Here is a 27,332-nt window from a genome sequence, read left to right as displayed (position 1 = left end):
TTCCTGTCAATCTCAAAGTATGAATACCATTGAACGGCAGCTACAACTAGCCATAACCAAAATAGAGGCCTGGACTTCACGGAACGGTTACAGATTGTCAGAAAAGAAATGCACTGTCACTCACTTTTGCAAGAAGCGAGCTCTCCATCCGGAACCTGAACTACAAATAAACAATACTCCAATCCCGCTTGTTAATACCGTTAAATTTCTTGGACTATTACTAGACCGCAAACTAAATTTCCAAGCTCACATCACTTATTTGAGAACTTCTTGTTTAAAGCATTTAAATATACTTCGTTCGGTCTCATCTATGTCATGGGGAGCTGATCGGTGTACTTTGTTGCATCTTTATAGAAGTTTAATCCGTTCACGACTAGATTATGGTTGTCCAGTGTATGACTCTGCCAGGAGCACTACTTCAAAACGGTTAAATATGATCCACCACAGTGCTCTGAGGACTGCGCTAGGAGCTTTCAGGACTTCTCCTATCCAAAGTCTATATATTGAAGCGCATGATCCCCCATTACATCTGCGTAGAAAAACACTATTGCTTCGCTACGCTGCTAAGATCCAGAGTCTACCATCGCACCCAAGTTGGGAGTATCTCTATAATACCCGTTGGGACGCCTTCTATGAGAGCAAACCAAATGAAAATAGACCTGCCTCTATCAGGATAAAAGAGCTTGTTCAGACTTGGAATATCAATTTAAATGAAATTTTCCAAGACACAACTACACCTGTTGCTCCGTGGACATATGTGTCTGTCTCTCAAGATACATACTTCCTCCAGTGGGGGAAAAATATACCTTCCTGCAATATCAGACAGTTACATTCAGCTCATGCTATGAACAACCATGCCTGTAAAATTTATACGGATGGTTCAAAAACTGAGAGTACGGTAGGTGCTGCGGCGGTTTTCCCTTTATGTACAATTTCAGCCACTCTACCGCTTGCCTGCAGCGTCTTCACAGCCGAATTATATGCCATTAAGTTAGCGCTTAGTAAGATAATTGAGCTTTCCATCTCATCTGCCATAATTTACACAGATTCTCTTAGTGCTGTCTCTGCCATAAGGAAGAATTCCTCCATTTCTCACCCTACATTGAAACAGATTCATTCCCAGCTATTCGTTTGCAGTGTGTCCAATCAGTCAATCAGATTTTGCTGGATCCCTGGCCACTCAGGCATTCCGGGAAATGAAAGTGCTGACTTTGCCGCTAAACATCCGGAAACCACTCTCTCACAACATCCTCAGGTTCCTTTCTCTGATTTTAAGTCTGTCATACGCAAAGCCTGCTACAATAAATGGTCACAGACCTGGAAAAGTGACACTAACAATAAACTATACCAAATAAAAGAAGACCCAAAGCTGTGGCTGTCTAGCATCCGAAGAAACAGAAGAGAGGAAGTAGTACTGGCAAGACTGAGAATTGGACACACTCACCATACTCATCTCTTCCTATTATTGGGAGAAAGCCCACCACAGTGCTCATCCTGTCAGACGCAACTTACAGTCCGTCATTTCCTGGTTGATTGTCCCTTGCATTCAACCATCCGGTCAAACACTTTTCAATCACTGTCTACATTGAATATATCACCTGATTTATCTCGCCTCTTAGGAAATGAAGCAAATATTGAAGAACTTTTATTATATCTAAAACATATTGGTTTGTACAGAAGTATATAATTTAATCTCTCTAGCAATACATATTTTGTAAATTGACGATTAGGAGACACAATTTGGCCGTAGTAGCCCTTGTGTCGTTAAACCGAACTACAACAACAACAACACCTACACAAACTTTCCTTGTGAAAGATTTTTTATTCACAGTCAAGTGAAGGACCCTGGTCGTAAGTAGCGACTTCAAGAATTCCAGTATATTGCCTTTTATCTGTTATCCATCCTCACAAAGTTGCAGGAGGGGCTGGATGTCTGTGCTGTCGAATGCAGACTGGATATCCAGATAAACAATTACCATCTCAGCCCTATCTTGTAGAGCCCCCAGAATGGTGTTGGTGGTTTGCAATAGGTTTGTAATGGTGGACCTGCGTTTCAAGGCATAGTGAATGTATGGTGATTGACATGGCAGAACCTGGTTGGTTAGGATAGGAAGAAGGCACTTCTCCATGACTTTGAGGAGACATGAGGCTTTCATTATTGACCTGAATTGTGAAATTGATGTCGCTCCTTGTGTTTTGGGGATTGGTCGGACAATATATTGATTCCAGGCTGTTGGGAAACTTTCCGTTGTGAGGATTCCATTGAAGATACCTAGGAGTGCATCTATGATGAATACACTAACGCTCTTAAGAATGAATTGTGGGACCCCATCATATCCAGTGCAAGACGTTGGTGGGATATCATTGATGGCCTGGATAAGCTCTCTTTTTGTGATGATGATGGAAGCGAGGACATCTCGCTGACAACTGTTGTGAATGCTCTTAAAGTCTGATGCTCACTTTGGCTTAAATCTTGTGATGTAGTCTAGCCATTCTATTGGATTAAGTTGTTGAAGGAATTCATCATGCCTTGCCTTAAACGGGGCTTTCCCGATCTTGATTGTTTTGTCGATATAGCTTTAATGGCTTCAGATTTGCTTCTATTGAACTGGGCGCGGGCTCTTGAGTATGCAATTCTGTCTAGTGGGTCTAATTTTGCTTTCCATTTTGCATGTAGTCTTTGTTTATTCTGAAATTTAAGGCTGAGATCTTGGGTCCACCATGCTTTGTTTCGATAAGAGATTGAAACTGTTTTTGACGTTGCAGTTCGAGCAATAGACTGCAGCCAGCAGGTAAGAAAGTGCAGCCCGAGCTGTGGATCACATTGGTTTAGGGCTTCCCAAGGAAAAATAGATGCTGCGAAGCAGCATTTCTCTGGATTGAGGAGAGAAGGGCTAATCACTGTCTTCTTAACTGGTGCCTGATGTTGCCAGGATGTCCTGGGAGTGATTGGAAGAATGAGGCCTACTGGTAGATGGTCTGACATGAAGGCTGTTTCCGGTTGGCTGTCAACGGTGAGGGTGTCTGTTGCAAATATTAGGTCTAACAGGTAGCCTCTGGTAGGGGAAAAATTCTGGAGGGTCAGACCTACTGATGCCAGATTAGAAGATAACAATTTGCGGAGACTGTGTTGGCCTGAGCTAATATTAAAGTCTCCACACACTAGTAATGTTGCTTTAGAGTGGCATTGATTAATGATCCAGTTGGAGATCTCTTGTAAAGTGTTCTTTACTGTGGGAGGGGGGATGTAGACTGTGCACACGTCAAGTCTGTGGCCTTGAATGCTGAGTGAGGCTTTGCAGCTTCAAACAGTTCAGTTTTTAGTGTTGCTGAGTTGAGCTTATCAGTGAGAATTTTTTTGTGTTGAAGAGAATGCCTACACCACCACCAGTTGTCCGTTCCCTGGAGGCAAAAATACCCGAGAAGCAAGCGAGTTGAGAAAATGCGAGGTCTTCTTCATTGGGGGACAGCCATGTCTCTGTGATACAAATGATGTCATACCACCTTGACAAAAGAAGAATTTCCATTGTCTGAAGTTTATTTCTTAGACTTCTAGTATTTTGATAGAAAATTGTGCGCATTAAAGAAGTTTGGATGTATGCCCTTGTTGGAGCTCTGATGGCCTTCATCAATCGTCTATTGTTCGTTCTGGAGGTAGTTCTCATCTCAATCTTCATATGTCTTCCCTCAGGGGTTTGTGGTGGGTGATCATGTCGCTGGCAAGCTTCTGTGAGAGTGTTTGAACCTTTAAGGTCCTGCTCAGTATAACCGGAATGTTCCTCCCCAAACTTAGACTTAATGGCGGGTCTGAGTCAGATTTTCCTTTCATTATTTGTGGTTTCAATACGTTGGAGATACCGCATCCAGGTAGAGGTACGCTTTGTAGTGTAGAAGTGTTTCACTAGTGCCCCTGCAGGCCAAGAAGATGCAAGGCTGATTAGTTTGTAGTTTGATTCTGCTGTAGTGATTTTGAATGATGCATAGTATGGTTGTTTGGTCGTGAGCCTGGTAACTTCTGTGTCTACACCTAAGTCTTCATTCAAATAAGACCACATCTGTTCAACAGTTGTCTGTGGAGAAAGCCTGGAGACAAAAATTGATTTTTCATGCGAAGAGATTTTTAGCGGAATTGCGTGTATTTTCGTTGAGTTAGCAGTCCCGACTGTGGGCTTCATGTTGTAGTTTGGCTTTTCTGGTGCAGTTACTTGGTTTTTTGTGTATTTCTGCTTCCCTTTGCACGGTGTCATCTTAGGAAATGTTGGGTGTCTTGGTTTGGTTGTTTCTTCGATGTGGGGGCGAGATGAATAATTTCGGGATGATTTGCTGTGGTTCTGAAATTTCCGGGTGCGATTTGGTTGATAGGGAAGCTCCGGTGCCTCAGATTGTAGACTTTGCATGCCGGGAATTGGTTGCCCCTCTTCTTCCGGTGCGTGCGGCCTGACCCGTAAGCTGGGGGCATTCTTCCAAGGTGTCCGGACGGTTGAATGATTAGATTTAAGGACATCTACAAATGTAGCACATTGGCTTACTTCTGAGTCTTGGACGGAATAGTTTTGTACCCGAGATGGGAGAAAATGGATGGTGCTGTCCTTCTGTGATTTATGTGAGGAGGGGTAAGAGGAGGTTTGGAGTTCAGACGCTGGTTCTCCAGGAGGGGGAAATCGTTCATTGCGTTGAAAACTCTTATTCGCTTCCAATGTTTGTTCCTTGAATGGCTTGGTATTGATCCTGAGTGGGGGATGATATTGATCAGTTGTCTTTTCCTGTGATGGAGAATGGTTTTTTCCTTGGGAAGAACACTGTTCGTTCTTGCCTTCTGAAGGGGGCTGTTGGAGACCAGTGGATTCGGCCTGATCAGGGATGTCGATCAAGGCCTCAGCGGAGTCGCTTCTTCTAGGATTTGTAGGGGAAGGAACGTGATTAGATTTCGTTTTACACTCAGGACAAATTAACATGATATTGGTCTTTTCATAATTTTTATAAATCTTAATAAGGTCCTGCGCGTTGAGCAGGTTGACAAGCTCTCTAGAATCCTCGGACTTATTCAGTTCGATTTTATTGTAGATGTCTAGAAGGTTGAGCTTGATGTCCTTGTTACATCGGTGCAGAAATGTGACGTTATCATGCAGTTCTGCGAGGTTCGCTTTCATCATACTGAAGCCGAATTCCATTTTCGAAATGACGTGGGATGAGGTCTCCTGGAGGTTCCTTAGCTCGTTTTCCATGAAGTTGACTCTTGACATCACAATTTCGGAACTGCTGACGATCGCTTCCATGACGTTGGAATTACTTTCCTTTGTCATTTTATGCCGATGTTCGAGTTTTGCGACTACATTCTCTGTCAGACGGATGTGAGCATCTTTTAACTGATCTAGTCCGGATACCAATTCCGTAACGGCGACTTGAATTGGGTTCACTAGGACTCTCAGCTCATCACAGCCAATGGGATCAGTCTGTTCCGAATGTTTTCTGTAAAAGGTGGGATGCGCAGTATCAACTTTATCGCTGTCATTATTGATCATTTTGCAGACATCACATTTCCAAAAGTTTAATTTTCTTTGCAAGCTTTTTTACATCCGAATATGGGCTACAAGGTCCGCAGAGACATACCTGCTTACAGGAAGAACAAAGAAGTAGAAAATCTGCTTCCTTGAGACATCCGGTACATATCAAATTTTCGCCTATGCTGACTAAACTGAAATGTAATGTCAAAGCAGGCTTAACAGGGTCGGTGAAAGATTAAAATACCTTCAGCGTTTTTACGTTAAACGGAGTGAACTATGGGAAGGTCACTTCGAAAGTGTGCCCTGGAGCGGCTGGCTTTAGCAGGAGACAATCAACGGGGGGTTGCGCTGACCTTGTCCGCAACTGAACTGGCGAGAATGACTTTCTTTGTCAGAGGTGGAAACAACGATAACAATTATAAAAATTACCTTGAATCTGACGACCTGATGCAGCGTGTCCAGATCTAGAGATCCTCTGTGAGTTTAGTCCCTGGTAGACGAAAAATCACCATTGAATAGCTTTACAAAACCATTTAAAACTGATAAATTTCTGGAGCACCTTCGAGCACATGTTCACCACGGTACGAATCTTATAGACACCCTTATATCGAGCATGGGTCCCCCCTGTCAGGCCTGTTTGGCCGTTGGAGGGGATCATACACCGTACTGATGTCATGTGACCATATTTTCGAGCTTCTTATATCGACTTCTGTAATGTGACCCCTATAAATGGCCCTTATACCAGTTTCTTGCCGTCTCTCACTTCATCGTTATCCTACTGATCCCCACCATACCAAATTTTGTCCCGCTTCATCGCAAGCTGCACGAGTTACACTCCGTTTTCTACATGTTCTGTTAATTTTGTCAAGCAGTGTATATATCTTAACTGCTGACGTTCCGAATAGAAATAAAGAAAACCCCACTCGAGTATAGGCTTAATAGAAGCACACTAGTCTTAAGTCATCTGTTGTTGAACTACGCATTTCGAGATGAATATGTGATTGATTCTCATCATCATCTTCACCAGAAATTCTCTGACGAACGTAATATCCATGGGCCATGGCAAACAGAATTCGATCACAAGAGTATCTTTATCAATCCCAGTCTGCAGCCTTTTCCTTCATCCACGCTGTCCCTTAGCCTCTAGGACGGGTACGCAAAAAGTTCCGAGATGAAGTTTAAAAGACAGAAAATTCTATATATATACACACGCACTCAGAAAAGACAGAATTCATGGGACACCTGATTCCTGAGCAACGTGACACTGTCACCCCTCTTGCTAGTGGACGAACCCATCGCTTGGCAGGTATATAGGTACAGTGCATTCACGTAGACCGTAATTCGTCGTGAGTTAACCGACTTTGAAAGCGGGATGATATTGAGTGCCTGACGCATGGATCACTCTGTCGTGGAGGTGGTACAGAAATTGCACTGTCCCCTTCGACAGTATCCGGAGTGTATCGGGAATACGCCACTTCCGGAATATCATCTCAGTGGACAGCGCTGTCGGTGGAGAAAGGTGGTGGATGACATCTGTCTCGCATTATTTCAGCCAACCGGAGAGAGAAAGAGAGAGGTACAAATCACGCCCGACTTCAACGAGGGAGGTTCCAGAAACGTCTCCACCAACACCATCAGACGATAATTAGCCATAATAGGTTATTGGAGCCGTCGACCCACCAGAGTCCCTTTGCTTACATCACGACACAGGACTTTACGCCTGAACTGGGCGAAAGAACATCGGCACTGGACCTTGGATGATTGGAGACGGGTCCGATGAGTCCCGTTTCTTTTTATTTCGAGCGGACGGGAGGGTGCTTATCTGGCGGAAATCGCACGAAGCTATACACCCATTATGTCAACAAGCAACTGTTCGGTCAGTAATGGTCTGGGGCATGCTCAACTGACACACGTCGGGACCTCTGGTACGTCTAGATGCATCTCTGAACGGTGAAGATTACGCGTCCATTTTTGCAGACCATCTGCATCCCTTCATGGTCATCGTGCATCCACAGGGCAATGGACTCTTCCACCAGGACAGTGCGCTTCCCCCCCAGAGCCATGTTGACTAGAACATGGTTCGAAGAGCATTCCGCAGATTTGGAATGGCCTTCTCGTTCACTGGACATGAACTTTGTGGAGCATCTTTGGGATGCTGTGGAAAGGTCCGTTTGAGCTTTGGATCCTCCCAGGAATGCGATGAAATTTTGAACAGCGTGAAGTAAGAATGGATGGAAATACCTGCGGAACGCTTTCGAATAGTGGACTGAATGCCTTGCCACGTGACTGTCTTTATCAGGACGAAAAGTGGGCCTGCCCGTTACTAGGTAGGTATCCTATGATTTCTGTACACTCAGTGTATATGGGAAGAATTCCTCACCCCCACTCATTGCCAGTGGTTTTTTATAATCTGCCTTTGTCAGCCTAACGGTCTCTGTGGCAATATTACAGATCACTTTTTACCTGTTATTGGCTTCAATTCTTTTTATTGCTCTAAACAACTAAGATTTAGTGTATTTCCCCCCAAAAGCCTTGCAGAGTCCTTCAAGTCTTGAGTTAATCCACAAGGCTTTCAGCTTATAATCCCTCCTATCGTGCCTGGGCAGAATTGCACTCACATAGACCTATATTTGTCTAACAAATGGTCAGATCGTGTGAGCTAAATAGCATTATTCCACAAATGGACTCATTGGACCATCAAGGTAGGTCCAATGAGGCGACCTTCGCGATTTTTTCCACGGTGGGATTCGAGCCCGGGTCCATGATATTGTTGGTCCGCCTTCGAAACCATTGGGCTAATCGCGCCCCTTTGCTATTGAGCTTATACGAAGCGTAACACACTTCCCCATCGATATTATTGATCAGCCCTGAGACAGCTGCTAACTGCGATTCATTTTTTTCTGTCTGTTTGCTAAGCTTAAGAAGATTAAATGTTTAAACATTTTAAGAAGGCAAATATTTGTCGCTGGCTGAGATCGGTAATGTTGAGGGTGCACTTCAATCCTTCCTGTACAGAATCTTACAGATACGACCGGTCATCACTTTTCGGAGCCCGCCCATTAGTTTGAGGAAAAACCGACGCGCGTCTCGGGTTTTTGCAGAAATTTTAAAACTGTTTAACGTGGCCACCGGGTGATATATCGAAATAGGCAACACAATGCGAACCCAGAGCTGTCCCAATCTCAAGGGCAATATCCACAGTTTCAGATCCTTCTTAGGAGGTAGCGCGCCACTCACTTCTTTGCACGTGGTGAAACCCTCGGCAGTTTTTCCCAATACTCGACGTTCATCGATCGCAACTTCCGGTAAGAAATTAATAACAAGCCGAAATCAGCGATGATGGAAAAAAGTTGGGGCTGGAAAATAAGTGTTTTATTAACTAATTTGTTAATTATGTAGATTAGCTGGATTTAATTAAATATGTTCGTGGCCTTCCATTTTCCTTCCTTTTCATTAAAATTATTGTTTTTTTTTTTTACTGAGGCTTCGAGGTTTTTTTTTTTTTTTTAATTATCGAGGAACCATCTTGAAAGAGGCCCAGATTTTTCATGGCATTAAAACACGTGAAACATTCGCTCCCCCTTTCGGTACCTGGCGCGAAGAATCCATCATAAAAAGGCGTTAATTCCCACTGCCCAACTGTCCACGATATTTCTGCATAACGATACACGCGTACAGCGTCCAGATAGGATATTCCTTCGCCATGTACGTAACCGGAAATGGAGCAATCCACTCAGTGTAGACATCGGCCAGCTACGTCTCTCTCTCTTTCTCTCTCTCTCTCAACAAACCTGTACAGTTTCGCTACAATTGCAGAATGAACCGCAAATGACCCTTGAAGTACAGATGACTCATACTGCAATTATCCTGACAGCGGCATCTACAGGTGCTATAATGTTCTTTACCGTGGAGGAGTCTGCGGATATTCCACAAGGTGAACCGCTTTTTATTTCAGTTAAGATTATTGAGTAGAAGTGAACTATTTGTTTTGTTAATGAGGTCCAGGACCCACCAAAATACATTCTCGGGAGTTGGAAGTTTTATGGGGTAAAACTCAAATGTATTTCTTTTAATATAAAAAAGTTCTATATATATATATTTAATTTTATTTACAATTTATAGATTTTGTCTACCTTTTCAACCTTCAATCCATCCACGGCTGTATTGATTATAATGTCATCTGTTTGGAATTTTCGTAAAAATGTATGATAATTAATTTATATTACTGATAAAGACTTTAAATTTTTTAATATTATCATCAGACTAAATTTTATCTAAGTAGAAAATTTATTATTATTATTATTTTCATTATTTAATTTAAATTTAAATTATTATTACTGTTCGATAATAAACTTGTATGGAAAACTGTTGTATGTGATGAATTACATTTCTTGAGTTGTCAAGAAATTTAATTTTCTTAACAAGTTTATTTGTTGTAAACAAATTATTTTGATGAATAAATTGTATTATTATTTTATTAGTTAGTTATTAAATTAATTAGTTATTAAGTTATTAGTTTTTAAATTAGTAAACAAATTTTTGATAAATAAAGTATTGTAATAAAATTGTGTTATTATATTACTATATTATTATTGTTGTTATTATTATTGAATATATTGTTGTTATTATAATATATTGTTAGAATTATTGAATATATTATTGTTATAATTATTGAATATATTGTTGTTATTGTTATAATATATCGTTATAATTATTGAATATATTGTTGTTATTGTTATAATATATTGTTATAATTATTGAATATATTGTTGTTATTGTTATAATATATCGTTATAATTATTGAATATATTGTTGTTATTGTTATAATATATTGTTATAATTATTGAATATATTGTTAGAATATATTGTTATTATTATTTAATTTTCTTAAGTTTATTTATTGTAATCAAATTCTTTTGATGAATTGTATTATTATTATTATTATCAAAATGTAATTATTATTATCCCTATATCATGGTATTATCTGTTAAAGTAGTAATATTACAATGTAAAAAAAATAAAAAAGAAATATTATTAATATTTAATAATAATCTAGTAAACATAAATATTTTAAGTTAAAAAATTAAAAGTTATTACTGTTAAAATATAAAAATGCATATTTTTCTAAAAATATATTAAAACATAAATTTAACATCTCTAAAATATTGATATTTCAAACGCAATAATAGATTTTGATACGCTCAAAACGCCACAGCAGTTTCCGGTTAAGCAGATGATCAGACGTTTCCGTTATGACAAAGGGTTGTGTTTTCAGATTTACTGCAGTCAGATGGTGGGTGGGGGGAAGAGGGGTTCTTAGGGGTCGATTCTATCGGATTCCTTCGAAAAAAAGCCTGATTTTTATCCGCACAGCGATGTCGGCGTCCCTCCGCCTCTCTACCCTCCTCTTCCAATGCTTTCGGTGATTCCTACTCCTCCCTCCTTTCCCCCCCCCCCGCTCGCTGACATCAGACGCTGCCTATCACGAAGCCTTATCGATCGACTCTCTCGCGTGTTCTCCGGCAGTGCAACTCGCCGTCAGAACAGTAAATAGAGCTCGCCGGGAGGACACACACACACACATACACCCGCCCGTGGTGTCGGCAGGATCGCTTCTCTCCTGAATCCTTCGAGCGTTCGTTCCCATCCGACGGGATAGCGTCGCAGAGGCAGGCAGCGACCCTTTTGGTGCTTTTCTACGTTTTAAAGTTGTATGCCGACCGTACGCGTCTCCGCAGACGTCGACCCTCCACAGGCGGTGTCCACCGAGTCGAAAGGGTGTACGCGCGTGCATGTGGTGTAGGCACTGCTGAACTCGCGGCCAAGAAGAGCCTTCGTGCCTCTCTCCGCACCGACGAAGCGAACTGCACCGACTGGTGAAGCCCCGATTGAACAAGTCAAAACATACTGAAGGCTGGCGACATCACAAGCGGCCGCTGTTCGTCTCCCCCCGCCGCCTCTTCCGCGGTATCATACTTTGGCCACTGTGTGCGGTGGTGTGGCGCTTGCGCCTAGCTGTCTGCCCCTCATCCTTCCACGCCTAAGCAGGGTAAGTGACTGAACCAGTTCTATTAACAATCATCCGCGCCATTCTGTTTGTATGTTCGTCTGCTTCAAATAATTTTATGTTCGTATCTGGGAAAGAAAGAAAAAAAAAAAACTACTGGAAATGACGACTGAAAGCAATTGTTAAAGAAAAATGAAAGCAATCGCTCACACGCGCGCAACTGTTAACAGAAATGAACATCTCCACGTAACGTACGCTGGAAACCATGGTAACCGTCGAACAATTGTTGGGGAATATTGTTGTAACATGTTTACACTCGCAGTAAGTAGCAATAATTAGTTTACAACAATTACGCGATAATTGTTGTGTCTGCTGCCCGATTTATAAATTTTAAAATGTTTCCTAACATTGTGAAGTGCTAAATAAAAAGTTAAAAGACATTAAACCGAGGAAAATAAATGCTTAAAGATAAATTTGTAAACCTTAATACCATTTTCAGTCACACTGCAGTTGTTTTTCACTCGCTATCCATCATATTTGCGGTTGTTTACAAACCTTTTGATTTTTCTAAAGATGGCTGTTTACATCCAATCCGCTTTCAGTAATCAGCTGGTTATCGGCTGACCACAAAATCAAATAAATAATCGAAAATTAAATTGAAGAAAAAAATGTAAATTTAGCCGAACAATCTTATTGGTGGATTAAAGATCGTATTATAGTTTGCGTGTATTTAAAGTGAACCCCCACGTGCAAAACAAACAAAAGTGCCAAATGTTCCCAAAATGTAAAATAATTTCTATAAATGAAAGTGTAAACATCGTTTGATGGGATAAAATGAGTGGAATGGTGCAGAAGAATCGATGGATTGGATTAAGAACGAATAGGTTAAGGTACACGAAGAAGGTCTAATACCACTTAGGATTTTTTTTCTCTAGCGAGAAAACTCAGTTCAGTACTCGAAATAGCTTAAATTTGAAGCCCAATTGCATTACTGCGGATGCCGTAGAACAATCCTCCGATAAGCCAGCCGTTGCCATGACAACGCCTAGCATCCCGCGCCCAAGTTTCCCAATTTCTTTTACGGGAGAAAGTGAAAAGTCACAGATTTTTAGCGAGGGCATCGCGGATTTCTTTTCTGCCGTTGTCATGGTTACATTAATTTATTTAGGATCCTAACATTGGTAGGGCGCCATGGATTTTACATTACGCGTGTTTAGTGGCTGCACGTGTTCTCACGCGCACACAGCGACTCCACAGAATTCCCCCCTCCTTTTTTTTTTTTTTTTTTTAATCCTCGGAAGTCAAGGGCTACATCCAGAGTCTGAATGTAGGTTTGGTTGTAATTCGTGCCGGATTGAATCCCTGAGGAATGGAAGCGGCATCTCGGAGATAAGAAAAGACTAAAAAGCAAATTACCGCAGTGTGTGTCAGGCACACTTGCAGCGAACGTGCCGTCCCTGATCCCATTCAATTACTCACTCCGCTTTGCGATCGTGAATGGCTCGCCCACGTGCGGAGGCGTGTTGCACTCTCTCAAGGCGCAGGAGGTTGCTGAAGTTCTAAGTGGTTCAACCATTCTATTTTAACTTATTGTCCAGTGGTCAGTTGTGCACCACACTTTGAAATGTTAAGAACACTACCCTCGAAGTGAGAGTAGAGTATTTCTGCTGCCATTCACTATTGCAGTACCACCTGGATCCTATGGGATGGACTGTTCGCACAATTTGTGCTAGTTGGAGATTTTGTTATTTATTTATCCAATTTCAGTTATAGACGTGTAAGCTTCACCTGTTTCGAGGAAAATTAGGGGGTCGGTGATTAAAGAAATATTGCAGGATCATCTTGAAATGCATGGATAAGGGGCAGTTGTAGTCCTAGGTAGGAGATAAAGGGACTCCCTCCTTATGATCATAATAATGTGGATTTATTTACTGCTGCATAATGATTAAAACTTGTTTTCCCCTGAATATTACCTCCCTTTAACTACTTTAGCCCCCTCTTAATAAGGGAGACGCTTGTCCGATCAATCTGATCAAAGCTTCTATGGTGCAGTACCAAAGGAAATGGTTGAAAAACAATTTTTAAATCAATCTTTCAAAATTATGTTTAATACTACTCCAGCTAAAAGAATGCTACGATGTACAAATTGGAGTAGTTTGGCATTAAGGACAAGTTACTGCTGTGGGTAAAGTGATGGTGTTGTTTTAGAAGGGTTTTGGGAATATCAGTGAATAAGGCCATATGGCTCTGTGTATATTGGCTGTAAATTGCGTGTTTCGAAAGAGAAAACCATGCTACCCTGTTGAGACCGACTAACTCAGCCACGTTGTGAAAAAGGCCCATAAAAATTCCTCCAGTCATCGGCAGAACTCGAACTCGGGTCTTTTCCACGCGGTGTGAGAAGGAGGTCGGCGATTCTACCAACTGTGTTACCAACGAGCGCACCGTTCACTTCTCGTGGATACTGATGGCATGTTTCCGGCAAGGCATTATGTGGAAACTATTCTAAGACTAGTGCAGAATTCTGCCTTTGCTACGCTCCATCCCAAATGCTAATTTTTCAACAAGACAGTACCACCCACATAGGTGGGTGGTACTGTCTTGCTGAAAATTAGCATTTGGGATGGAGGTACACTATACCATGCGGAGGTACACTATACCATGTTTCCAGGATTATGTCCCGTAGATCTGCCACAGTCCTTAGCGGAGGATCCAGTTACCAGATCTGTTGATCCACCTAATCCAAAGATGTTCAATGGGATTCATGTCGAGCGAAGTCAGAGGCCAAGGTTGTATGGAAGTCACTTTCTCGTTCGGAGAACCACCCTCGGACAATACGGGTAACATGGCAGAGCCTATCATCCTTCTAGCACGCCATACGAGAAGACAGTCACCATGAAGGGATGCGCCTGATCATCCACAATGCGCTGTTAGTTTCAAGCATTCATAGTGCGCTCTAGGTGTACGAGGGTTCCAAGAGATTTCCTGGTAAACATTCCATATCAAAATACTGCCACCACCTGCCTGTTTCTGTTAGTCCATGCCATCGCGCCCGACATTGACCCGGCGATTGCTGCTCTGTCCACTTTAACACGCGGGTGGGCCTAATATTTTCGCTGGACAGTGTATTCTTTTTGAAATTATTGCATTAAATTATTTACATTCAAAATATCAAACTGCACCAGACTCCGAACTGCGAAATTAATGAATACTCTACCAGAACTGAGCCTAACTCGCCGTTTCTGCAGATACCCGACAACGCGCACGTTTTGCTGTTTACTCCTGGTGCTCCCTTCCAGCATTATACATCCGCTGGATCGTTAATAACTCGCATACCATCACAACACCAACGCATTTCAGTCCCTCTAAGCAATAACGGTTTACAAGTATCCATCCATCTACCAGTTAGATTCTTCAAACGTGGTTACGCAAATTCTAAAAGACATTTCTTTGAAATCACCATTAACGAATTCTTCGTGAATCACCATTAACGAATCCTTTGTGACAGGAATTACTCCATTTCATCTGAACAAAGAAAATTGCTATCGACTTAAAACCTTCTTTGGAAGGCTGACTGAGATTTGATTGAATATCTCAATCTCAGAGCCACATCGGCCATAGATGTCCCGAAAGTGAGCCATCCTGAAAAATTAAGATGATTATGATTTAAAGTAAACATTCTGCGAAATTGCGAGTGTGAGGGATCAAATGAAACCCACTGTTGCCCACGAACCAATAAAAGTTTTCTCATTCCGGTAGATTCAGATTTTTCTGACGTCATGAATATCTAAGTGGGTTGAAAACGTCTCGAACTGCAAATATTTAGTTGAAAACGGAATGGACAGGCTTTAGGACCTATTCATTTGATTTATTATGTCGGCTTGGAGAACTTATTATTTTTAAGATGGCTATAACTGCGATCTTTATTTGTTTTTATTACTGGGGGGAAGCCAGAGCTTCATATCTGACAGTAATTCTTAGAAAACAAGACGGAGGCTTTCGCAGTTGAATGTAAATATATATACTACATCGCAAAAGTGATGAGTGCTCTAAGATAAAAGGAAATCCGGTTTTAAAGATAAATCAAAAGAAGACTACAGAATATGTACCGTACGTCACAAAAAATATAAGATGCACAGAAAGGGCGCGACAGTCGCCAAAATATTCTTAGGGCTAAACCGTTTTAGGTTGGTCCTGCGCGTTGACATTCAACTGTGGGAGTCACTCTGACGCCACAGCTTTAGAAAGGGCATGTGCGTGCTCGAAGCTATTAAAAGTTAACGTGATCAGCCTTCGAAATATATGCGCGCACTTTAGCAGTGAATCCCTACGTTGCCGTGGGTTATTTAAATTACAAACGACATTTGCATAGCCCAGAAGAGAGAGAGAGAGAGAGAGAGAGAGAGAGAGAGAGAATACACACACTTTTAGAGTAGAATGTGGACTTCCGGAAAATACATCCGGGTACTCAGTGGTATTAATTTGTAGATAATGCCACGGTTGCTGACTCCTTCCCCAACCAACCTATTCTAGCACTAACCAACTCGTATCTTCCTAAAAACGTTGAAGAATGAATTGATAGAAATCCGATGGAAAAGACGCCCCTGACTGTGATCAGACCAAACAGAAACTAACCCTGGGTTTCATGGTCCGGCTGTCTTCCAACACGGCGTTAAAGGAATCAGTCTGAATCCATAGAGCGTATCACTGTGCAGCGTGCTTTAAATACTCCAAATTCCTTAAAGCTATCAGACGCAAGTACCACGCTACTTTATCAACATTTCGCGCTCCATCGATGCCCTGGTATTGTCTAATTTGAATTATAACCGTTGAGTGAGTGAGTCAGTGTGTGGTGAGAGAACGATTATCTGTTTTTTTGTAGGGCTGTCTGTGTCCTTTATCTCGATAAACATATCTTTATGTCAGTCTACATATTTATGTTTGTGAACTGTGTCAACTAGACGGTGCCCCTAACACACTTTCTGAGTAATTTTGCTATTAAATTGACTTCCATCAATCTTTGACCTGGCATTGCTGAACTTCTGTACATTGTAATTTTCCGGATATATGTGTGAAAGGGGGTTGTTCCAGAAAACGGAAGATGGAGCAATAAAGGAGGAAGAAGAAGGGTTGGTTCCGTGAGTTTGAACTTGGAGAGTAAATGGATGTTGACTTGTTGCTGTGGCACGTGTTTGGAATGGTTTTCAAGAGAGAGGAGGAATTATAAAACCCAGTTCAGAACATTGCCCGTGGAAGTATCTACAGAAAAGACATTTGCAAATTTTGACATCACTCCTTTTATCCCTTCGTCGAGGTCATTTAAAGAACGTCCAATCTGAAGAACATCCATTAATCACAATCCTCTGCCTTCTGCCCTGCAACCATCCAACAATCCACCGTAGAATCTTTTCAGTGATCCCAATCTGTTCAAGCTTATGCAATAACCTCTCATGAGAGACTAACTCAAATGCTTTGCTAAAATACAAACTATGCCGAAATGGTTCTCGACATCCAGCTCATGAGTAACTGTGTCAAAATAACCTACCAAGTTAGTTGAGCACGATTTACCTTCCTTTAACAAAGCCATGTTGTGAGTCCTTCAGAACGCCATATCTACCTAAATGTTTCTGGATTGTCCTTAATCATTTCTTCTAAGATTTTTCCTACCATTTAAGTCAGACTAACCGGTCTGTAGTTACCAACTTCACTCTTAGAACCGTTTTTATGCATTGGCCAAATATTGTAATACAAGTTAAAACTTGTTCAGCCTACTACTTGGTACAAACATCAATGATTGTGTTGATATTTGCTTTCATTCTCTGAAAAGGAATTCATCTCAGCTGTTGGGTGCAGAAACCGGCCTTACTGCATCCAAGATTTAAAGCATCCAAATCCATTAAATGCTTTAAAAATATCGGCTGGATTAAACAAAATCCAAACATTTGCTTGACGCACAACTGTGGACTGTACCAAAATCGATATCACGCAAGCCTGTACTTAGTCCAACCATTTCTAATGCTGAAAAGTAATTTCTGGCACGCAGTTTGCAATGACTTCCTGCAGACAGGGAAAACATGTAGTAGGCTTAATAATCAAATGGCAAAAAAGGAGGGGGGGGGGAGAGCGAAAAGTGATTTTTGCCATTTTTTGTGATAAATGATCATCTCTTTCAGCTGCAGAGGTATCTCTCGAATATTAAAAAGGATCTGAATGTGAAAGACATAGCCGTGTAAGGACTGAACACGCAAACGGAAAGAGAAAAAAACGATCCCTTTGAGAGCCCCCACAAACGCCTCTACAGCTGTAAATAAATTCATTCCAAAGTCTAGCGTGGACATTAAAAAAAGGTGAACTGCGTCGAATCAATAAATCAAGCCCGAGCTTTCGATGCACGTGGGGAGGGAGAAAGAAAGGGGAAGGGAAAGCAGAGAAACCCCCAAAAGTGACACGTAAATCCATGCCCGACAAAACGATTGTATCGGTTTCTAGGTTACGAATAACTGGAACGCTGCCAGCAGCTAATTTTAGTCTTTGGAACCAGTCGATTATAAACAGCCAAATGGCTTCTGTCTCGCTCCATTAAATTGCTCTTCTGGAACAGCTTAAATGGTCACCTATATTTCCAACCACCTGCCCCTAATTTTATAATCTTCAAATTATCCTAAAACCCCTTTATAACGTTCCTCGAAATAACATTTCGAGGAACGATCGAGGCCACTTTTTTTGCGCAAATGGCCGCTTCCTTCTGAGTGGTTTGGGTATCTGTGGAAGAAGAATGTAGAGGAAGTGGCCATCTTGCTCGTGCAAGACATACATCCACTCAATCCTCGAGTATCCTGTTAAATAAGATATTTTCTTTATAATCTGTGTCTCAGCGATTTCAACTTCTTATTATGTTTCTTAATTCTCACTTTCCACATCTGGATGTCACAAGTTCTGGCGCACAGACACGCATATACGAGACGCTCGTTTAGAGACTCGTCCTTCTTTTACGTCAGCCAATTACCGCTTCAGACCTTGTATTGATTGGATTATCTTCTATGCGAGGAGCATTAGTTCTCTGGTATCTGTCATATGTTTATAATCTCTCACGAACATCCCGGCCATGCAGAAACTGGACCGATCTCATTTCGAACTTACTGTTGACGTTTTAATTCCTTTTGATTTATAAATCAACAACTAAAAGTGTACTCCCAGATGCGGTTTTGGAAGAAAGATCATTAGTGGGTCATAATTAACTGTTCGTGAAAACTTTTTTCCATCTTCTCTTCTGAGGAAAATTGGTCTTAAAAGAGCATCTGTTTGTCTGGCTAGTCCGGAAGGCTTATTGAGGATGAGTAATGTTTCAAGACAAAACTCCTCTCATAATATACGATGCGTCATGTTGAATACAACATGATGTATCGTATATTATGCATTACATTCCATATGTTTCCATGCGGGTCTCTTTTACCCAGTTGTATTAAATGGCTGGGGAAAAGAAACTCGTGTTTCTTAGGAAGGAAATTATTAATACGAAATTCGAAAGAAAAAGAACTGAAAAGGGAGTGCGATGTTTTATGTAGGACAATACTTCCTCGTTTTTATATGTACACACTCCCAAAAGCGAAGAAGAAGAAACGAAAGCAAAGTTTCATTTGATGGTGATTATCAAGAAAGCGCAGGTTATGTTCAACAAATTTGCCAGACCAAAGATAATCATGGCCGATGGACAAGAACTAGAAGTGGAAAGGTATATTTAGCTTGGACAAGAAATTTCAAAAGATGGAAACTGAACGGCGCATAAAATTGGGATGGTAAGCATTTGGAAAGCTTAATATAGTCTTCGAGGCAAAGTTACCACTCTGTCTCAAACGAATTGATCAATGTATCCTCCCTGTCTGACCAAAAGAGACCGAAAAACATCGTGCATGAATTCGCCAACAAACCAAGGCCTGTGACATCATTGAAAGAACAAAGTGCTTAAATGGAAATGGGCAGGTCACAGATCAAGAAGAATTGACGATAGATGGACCAAGTGAACTCTGGAATGGATACTGCTTGACTCTAAACGCTCAAGAAAAAGATCAAAGATGAGGTAGATCGATGAAATTTGCCGGTGTTCAATGGCAACAGAAAGCACCAGTCTGCAATTACTGAAAACGTGTCGAGGTGGCCTTCATTCATCCTGCAGTGGATCGACAATGGCTGATGATATACACTCAACGGTTGAATCAAGTATATATATATATAACAGGTACTTACCTCACCCTACTAATAACCCCACAAAAAATTGCTATAATATTGAATAACCTTGATCCGCCTTCAGAAATTCTCTAGACTAGAATTTAACCTTAATTTTAAATTAGAGTTTCTTTTTCTGTTTTAATGTCGTGTTACTTCTTATAATTCTTGTAGGTAGAGCACCAGCTTACGCTTTGCTCTTGTACGCCACTATGTCCTCGTTGTTAATCCTGGATATTGCCGAGGCCCTCTTATTTGCAACTCGCATAAACAACTTACATTACAGTAGCCACCCCGTGTTTTCTCTTTTGGCTGGTGAAATGTCTTGACAACGCACACAAGAGTATAATTAATTTTGTAACTCTTAATTTAACTGGCAACGTGCCAGTTGTTTGAATACCCCCTCTGCGCGTCTCTCTGTGACCTCCGTGGAAAAGTTGGGGACAATTTAGAATCAAGTTGTGAGGAAAGAAGATGGGGAGACATTCCTTTAAAGGATTGAGGGAGTCTGGGCGATGAACTAATAAGTGAAACGAATTTTATGGCTGTATAACATTTTTGGAGAGGCAGTGTACACAAATTACTGCAAATCCAGACGCGCGACTGATCTTTTAAAGCCGATAAAGAAGTGAGAATTCAAAAAAGCCGCTTAGCTTTTTTTTCCTGCGCAGAAATGCGAAGAAAAAAAGAAGTCCATAATTGCGCTCTTGTCTAGATTTAAGGAGAGCTGAATTTTAAAATTTCTCGGCAAACAGGGTTCCGATGAAGGACGGGCATCAGTCACGTGACAACTTAATTATCGGTTCTTTTCGGCACGGGAAAATCCGCATCCCGAGATAGACACGCTTCAACTAATTCGGGGCTTGTCCACCCTTTTTCCGTGGAATTAAATTTCGCCGAGAATGAAGCGCTCGTTAGCGCTTTACAGCGCCATCGTTTGGGGGCTGTCTCTTTTATGATGAGCTAATTAACTGGTTTAATTAAAAATTATTAAATTTTGTCGCTAGTGGGGTGGTGATATTTTAGTTCATTGTTAATTCTTGTTTGTGCCTTATCTGCTTCCAGGCACCCACCGCTATTTTTAATGTCCCTTCAATTGCCTTTTTACTAAAACCATCCAATAATCATTTCCTTTTTGCCCTGTAGGTGTCGCTCAACACTTCTAACCCGTATTGCGAACAAAATTAACTTAGAGTTATTATTAATAAAAAGGGAAAAAAAACTTTTACTCCATTATCTCTCTCTTACTGTCCTACTGGTGTTCAGGATCGCGGCTTTCTGGGATCCATGTAAATGTTTTCTGGAAGGTCTATTGCTGCTAGGCTCTTGTGGATTCTTTTTGGAACCATGACGGTGGTTCATCGGGAGGGCCATTACTTTGTTCTACATTTCTTTGACTTCCTGTCTTGGGTCTGTGTACTTATTGATCTTTTCCTCGAAAGTTTTCTGGAAGTTACCAATTTGGGCACCGATGATGTCTTATGTTGTGCGAGATCGTCGTGTCCGTTATCATGTTGTGATTCCAGTAGCGTTTATGAGTGGAGGTCTCTAGTATGGCTTGGGGCTCGTAGTTGTAATACGGTAAACTTTCTTTAATCAGCTGGTGTTTTTGCGCTATCTTCTGATGTATTGTCCTGGTCGTGTGTACTCCGTCTGGGTGATCACACTGCATCCTGCGGTGATGTTTGTTTGTTTGTTTCTGGGGTCAGGTGGCATCCTCGACATGTGTCATCTGCTACTCGAAGTCCTTGTCGATGTAGTTCCTGGTGTTGATTGCTTGGTCTTAGATGGCCAGCATGAATCCTTCGGTATCGAGGAGGAGCCATGCGTTTAATTACTAGTGAAGTCCTATTTTCACATTTGTGTAGTGCTGCTGGACAGACATTCAGCGTCTTCAAGGAAGGCTATACAGTTACGGTGGTTCCATCAACTCTAAAACTCATAGGATAAAGCCTGCTGAAGGTCTAAAATCCTATCTTCTTATAGGGTTGTGACATTACCGTATTTTTATACTTCTTATCCCTATACGCTTACCCTGGAATTCACTTATCCTCGATTATGTTTCTCATAATCGAGGGTAAGTGAATTCCACAGTTGCAAGATGTTAATGGGAAACACCTTTTAGCGAACACAGCTGGGTGTGTTTTGCTAAAGAACTACATGTTGCACTGAGTTGAGAGCTTTTCTGGACTGATCTTCATCTACAGTTTGGTAAAAAACCCTGTGATATTTACCAATGTTTCTTTCTGTTAGAATCTGTTTCAATGGGATCATGTGAGCGATGAAAAGAGGACTGATCTCGAGGTAGCAAAATGATTCTTAGTAACCCTATCATTGCCATCTGTGCCAAGAACTTTTTAAAGGTAAAATTGGAGAACAGATGACCATAAGATAAATGCATACAAAATCGGAATAAGGCATCTTTGTACATACTGGAAGTTTTCTGTTGGCTACTCCCAGCAGTTAATTTTGAATCTTCCGTGATCCTCGAAAAAAATTGAAATTACTTCGAAACAGGGTTCGACCCAGTCAGTGTGTTTACACTTTTTATTTATCTCCTCCTTCTTCTGGATGGTAGGAATGGTGTCGTGTCTGCACCAACTGATATGACACAGAGTTTAATATCATCCACGTAGGATGAGAAGCCAGAAGAGTTCTAGTGCGACTGTGAAGAACAGTTCAGATAAAATGCCTCCCTGAGGGACCCCTATGTATATTTAGTCTAATTTCGAGTTTTTCGTAACAATCAACAATGCATCGCAGCTGGAAGGTGGTTTATAGATTTCCCTGGATGTTAAAATGATATTGTAGAATGGATAAAATTACTGGAATGGAGATCAAAGAAGCAAGGCATTACCGAAATGGTATACGCAAGGATTACTTCTTAAGCTGGGCTAATCCCATAAAAATGGCTTCGCTATTCCAACTAGCATTTTGACAGGTCTCTATCAGAGGATTTGCTCTTCGGTAATATCTCGTTCCGCTTTAATAAACAGAATTATGGTTGGTATGGCAACCCTCATTACTGTAATTCCTACAATAATGGTGGTTGCCATGCCGACCACAATTATGGATCAAGCTCCCTTACCAATCATTTCCCCTAATGCCTGTTGACTGAATGACACGGGCGATTTCTTTTATATACGATAATAAAAAAAATAGTTGGCGTACTGGAATAGAAGCTGCGATAACTTTGCATAACCTTCTATTTAGCTAAAGACGTCGTTAATGGTTATAAACAAAGAGTAATACAACTTGGAGAGTGGGATGAGGCCATTATCTCCAGATTGTTGATAACGCAGAAGCTTTCAAAATATTACTATCGGCCATATCATCGTGGATTCTGGTTTCAATGGCCTCAAAGCAAACTCCTATTACATGCTATAAGTCACCCTTACAATGTACAGCTCCATGACCACATAATAGGGGTTGGTGTACTTTACGGATTGAAATTTCGCGATGTTCGAAGTTACTACGGTGTTAAGGTTAAGGTTACACGCCAAGTACGTTGCAAAGGTAGCCGTTTCTCAATATGTAAGATCTGTGCCATTGCAGACAACCATTTCTCTTTCTTTACGTTGACGAAATGTCGTTTGTGCAAACATCTTAAAAGGGAGATTTTCTTAAGGAGGTATTGCTGTATTAATTAGTTAATGTTAGTGAAGACAGAGACCGAAGGCGATCTTTGTTTGCTCTCGTTCAATGCATTTTTAACTACATCAGCCCACTTTAATTAAATTGATTCGTTTCGAAATCAACCTTTTTCGCCATTCGGCAAAGGATGACTTGTCTCGTGCGATTAACGAGGCGATGAAAAATAAATTTAATTAGTAACGTAATGATCTAAGCAAATCACTCAATTTAACGAAATCTCCCCTTGAAAGTATGTCTTAAATAAAGATTCAAAGTTAAAATATTTGAAAAGCCAACCATTACTATTGCAGCACGCGATTTCTGTAATGGACATAGATGGGAAGAATATTCTTGTAATGAAATAATTGACAAAGGGGCCACTGTTTAAATGCAGCGTTATTGAGGGCCTGATCATATTCAAGGTTTCGGCCTAAATGGATGTCAGATGAACTAATGAGGCATATGGCAGAGAAGAAAAATGCATGGGATACATACAAATTAACACATGACACGGAAGCCTATGATAGATGCAAGTTGATATGTAACCAAGTTACAAAGGAGGTTAGGCAGGCGAAGGCAGATTACGAGAAATCTTTGGCAAGGGATGCAAAGAAAAACAGCAAAGAGTTCTTTACTTATGTAAACTCTAGAAGGAAGGGGATGAATCAGATTGGTCCACTTGATATCGATGGGTCAACTGTTGATGATCCTGCTCAGGTAGCTAACAAACTAAATGAATATTTTGCATCGACATTCACACATGAGGAGTTATTTAGCGAGGGGAAAGCCAGAGGTGTATTCAACTCTGGCAGTAAGCTAGAGAATCTTGTAATAACTGAGAGTAAAGTGGAGGAGAAATTGTTGAAGATAAACACAAGAAAGGCACCCGGGGTGGATGGGATCTATCCAGTTATATTAAAGGAGGCAGCAGAGGAAGTAAACAAACCCTTATCCATAATTATGAGAGCTTCCTTGGACTCAGGGGAGGTACCCATGGACTGGAGATGTGCAAATGTGACCCCAATTCACAAAGGAGATCAAAGGGCGACACAAGTAATTATAGACATGTTAGTTTAACTTCTGTTCCTGGAAAATTAATGGAGGCACTGGTTAGAGAAGCACTGCAGGATCATCTAGACAAGACTTCAGTTATGGCTCGGACACAGCATGGTTTTGTTAAGGGGAAGTCTTGCCTGACCAATTTGATTGGATACTATGATGCAGTCACAAAGGAACTGGATGCAGGGAATAACTTTGATATTATATACTTGGATCTTAGAAAGGCTTTTGATACTGTTGCACATGGAAGACTGCTGCACAAATTGGAGCAGTGTGGCATTGGAGGCAAATTGCTGAAATGGATAAAGGGGTGGCTGAGGGGGAGAAGACAGAGAGTGGTAATCAATGGACACTGCTCGTCGTGGACTAATGTTATTAGTGGAGTCCCTCAGGGCTCAGTGTTGGGTCCATTATTGTTTTCTGTATTCATAAATGATATTGATGAGGGTATATCAAGCTTAATGTCGAAGTTTGCAGACGATACAAAGGTAGGCAGGGTTGTCAAGGACACTACTGACACTATGCTGCTGCAACAGGATCTGGAAAGGTTGAGCAGATGGGCTGAGAGGTGACAAATGAAGTTTAACATTGACAAATGTAAAGTACTACACATGGGAAACAGCAACCCCAGACCAACGTATCAACTCTGTGGTACTACACTGACAGTGGTAGAGAATGAAAGGGACCTGGGGGTGGTTGTGCAGGCAGATATGAAGTTCTCTGAGCAGTGCAGAAGGGCTGCAAGAGTAGCTCATGGTGTCTTGTCAATGATATACAGGAATTTTTCTAGCAAGGATAAGGAGGTGATTATTCCCTTGTATAAGGCAATGGTCAGGCCACACCTAGAGTACTGTATACAGGTCTGGAGGCCTCATTTCAAGAAGGATGTAGAGCTGCTGGAACGAGTACAGAGAAGGGCAACAAGATTAGTGAATGGAACAAAGGGGTGCTCTTACGAAGAAAGGCTTAAGTTTTGCAAATTACAGTGTCTGGAGACTAGGCACCAGCAAGGTGATCTGATAGAGGTGTATAAAGCCTTGAATGGTTTGAGCATGCTCAATGCTGATGGGATTCGTCCTCTCGCTCAGAATAATCACCTGAGAGGGCATAAATTCAAATTGAGGAAAGACAGATGTAGGATAGACGTGCGGAAATTTGCCTTTAGCCAGCGGGTGGTTGGTTGGTGGAACAGACTTCCATCCCTTGTCGTGGAAGTTGATAGCCTAAATAAGTTTAAGGCTCAGCTGGACAGGTATTTTGAACGAACAGAGGGGTGAAGTGGAAGTGGTTTTTTTGGCTGATGCTGCATAAGCTTGCTTTCTTGCATCAAATGCCTCTACTAATGCTAATGCTAATATTGTGGCGGAGTTAGCCAATGTCCAGCAAGGATTAAATGGTTTTTTCATCAAGGTGTTGCCTCCACTTTTGTCCACCAACCAGACTATTCAATGCATGCAATTTAATCATGTATTTTTCCGATCCCTCTTGGCCTTCGTTGCATCGGTGTTTAATTGAAAATAACTCAGGAAAGTTCCCTGTAATCAGAAGAATATTTTAATACTTTTGAGAGTATGTTTTATGTAGTCCTCAATACTTCATGTACACCTTCTTCTGGTTCTCGTGGGTAGCACAGTTGGTAGACTCGCCGTCCTCCCCACACCGGGTGGAAAAGACCTGAAGTCGAAAAAGGCCCATAAAAATTCCTCACGTCGATGAGGTGAGGAATTTCTATGGGCCTTTTTCGCAACGTGGCCGAGTTAGTCGGTCTCAGGCGAGGACACCATGGTTTTTCATGCGAAAACTGGGATTTTTTCGTCCACTAAACAGAAAATCGACCACAGAACATGCGTGCAATTTATTTTTACAGACAGTACCACGGATCAATATGGCCTTAGACTCTGATGCTTGTAAAACTCTATAACAACAACAAAAACAACCTGCTCTCTTGAGTAACAGCATTAATATTCGTCATACAATAGAAAGACAGATGAATTATGGTGATGTCAAGTACAAAAGAGCTCTCTCTACTCTCAAATGCTATTCTCGCCCGTTTCTTCCCGCCACTAACTCCCTCCATATATCACTCTTTGTGATGTCTTTTCTTTTCTTCCATCTTGCTTAATAGCATTAATACTCGTTTGTTCTTCGGGATGGAAAAATTGGCTTCCTTACATCGCAGTGTGTCTAAAGCGGATTTTAATTAAGAGGAACTGCCATCATTAATTAATATTCACACTGTTTTTATACCTTTCCCACTTACCTCAGTAAGTGTTCTAACGCTCCCACTTAATAGAAGCAATTTGCAGTTTGTTGCTACCTGATTGGAGGAAAACAGAATTCGATTTGCAATGAGTTACAGATAGTTATTGCAGACACATTCCGTTATTTAAAGTTAATCAAAAATAAATATACTTTTAGTAATGAGAACTTTTATACCACGTGAATATTAAGATAGTTTATTCGGGCAATAATTAAATTCCTATGCCTTAAGGTGACGTTTCCGGAGTCTTGCCGGTACCGATCATCAGACCATATATTATCTGTTGTCACCCATTGCTTGCCGAATGTCTCAATCCCTTCTGTGCATTCTTCCTTCCCCAACTACATTAAATGAATGAAGTTTTAATAATTCCAATGACGCCATTGTAGATCTCCAGGAGTGTCTCTATGAGGCATGAACTCAGGTATTTCAGAATCTATTGTGGAATTTGTGGCCAGCACATACTGACAAGAAATTATTTATGGCTGTAGTAATTTACTCTTCCGTTCTAGAAGGTTCACGAGTGTTTTGTTGCTCTGGACTTTGAAGTTGCATGGTTGATGGTTAAATGTGGTTGTATCATTCCGCCAGAGGAGTTTTGAGAAGTTAGTTGTGTCTTCGGGTGCAACATTCATGATGGCACTGG

General features: G+C 41.1%; 1 protein-coding gene across 4 annotated transcripts in view; it reads left to right on the top strand.

Moving 5' to 3' along the window:
- LOC150076655 (RNA binding protein fox-1 homolog 2-like) overlaps positions 1-27,332 on the top strand; it is a 510,847-nt gene that overhangs the window by 106,481 nt on the left and 377,034 nt on the right. The window contains exon 1 of one of the 4 annotated variants that reach the window (XM_090386156.1): positions 11,187-11,553. The exons of the other annotated variants lie outside the window; for them this stretch is intronic. The gene's annotated coding sequence lies outside the window, so the exon portion shown is untranslated. Of the gene's footprint in view, positions 1-11,186; positions 11,554-27,332 lie in introns of those variants that run through there. 4 annotated transcript variants of the gene reach the window in all.

Source organism: Mastigoproctus giganteus, chromosome 12 (genome assembly GCF_048544385.1).
Source record: "Mastigoproctus giganteus isolate SK-2022 chromosome 12, ASM4854438v1, whole genome shotgun sequence".
Taxonomy (NCBI): Eukaryota; Metazoa; Arthropoda; class Arachnida; order Uropygi; family Thelyphonidae; genus Mastigoproctus; species Mastigoproctus giganteus.
Note: the sequence above shows the minus strand (reverse complement) of the source record. Positions and strands in the feature narration are given on the sequence as shown.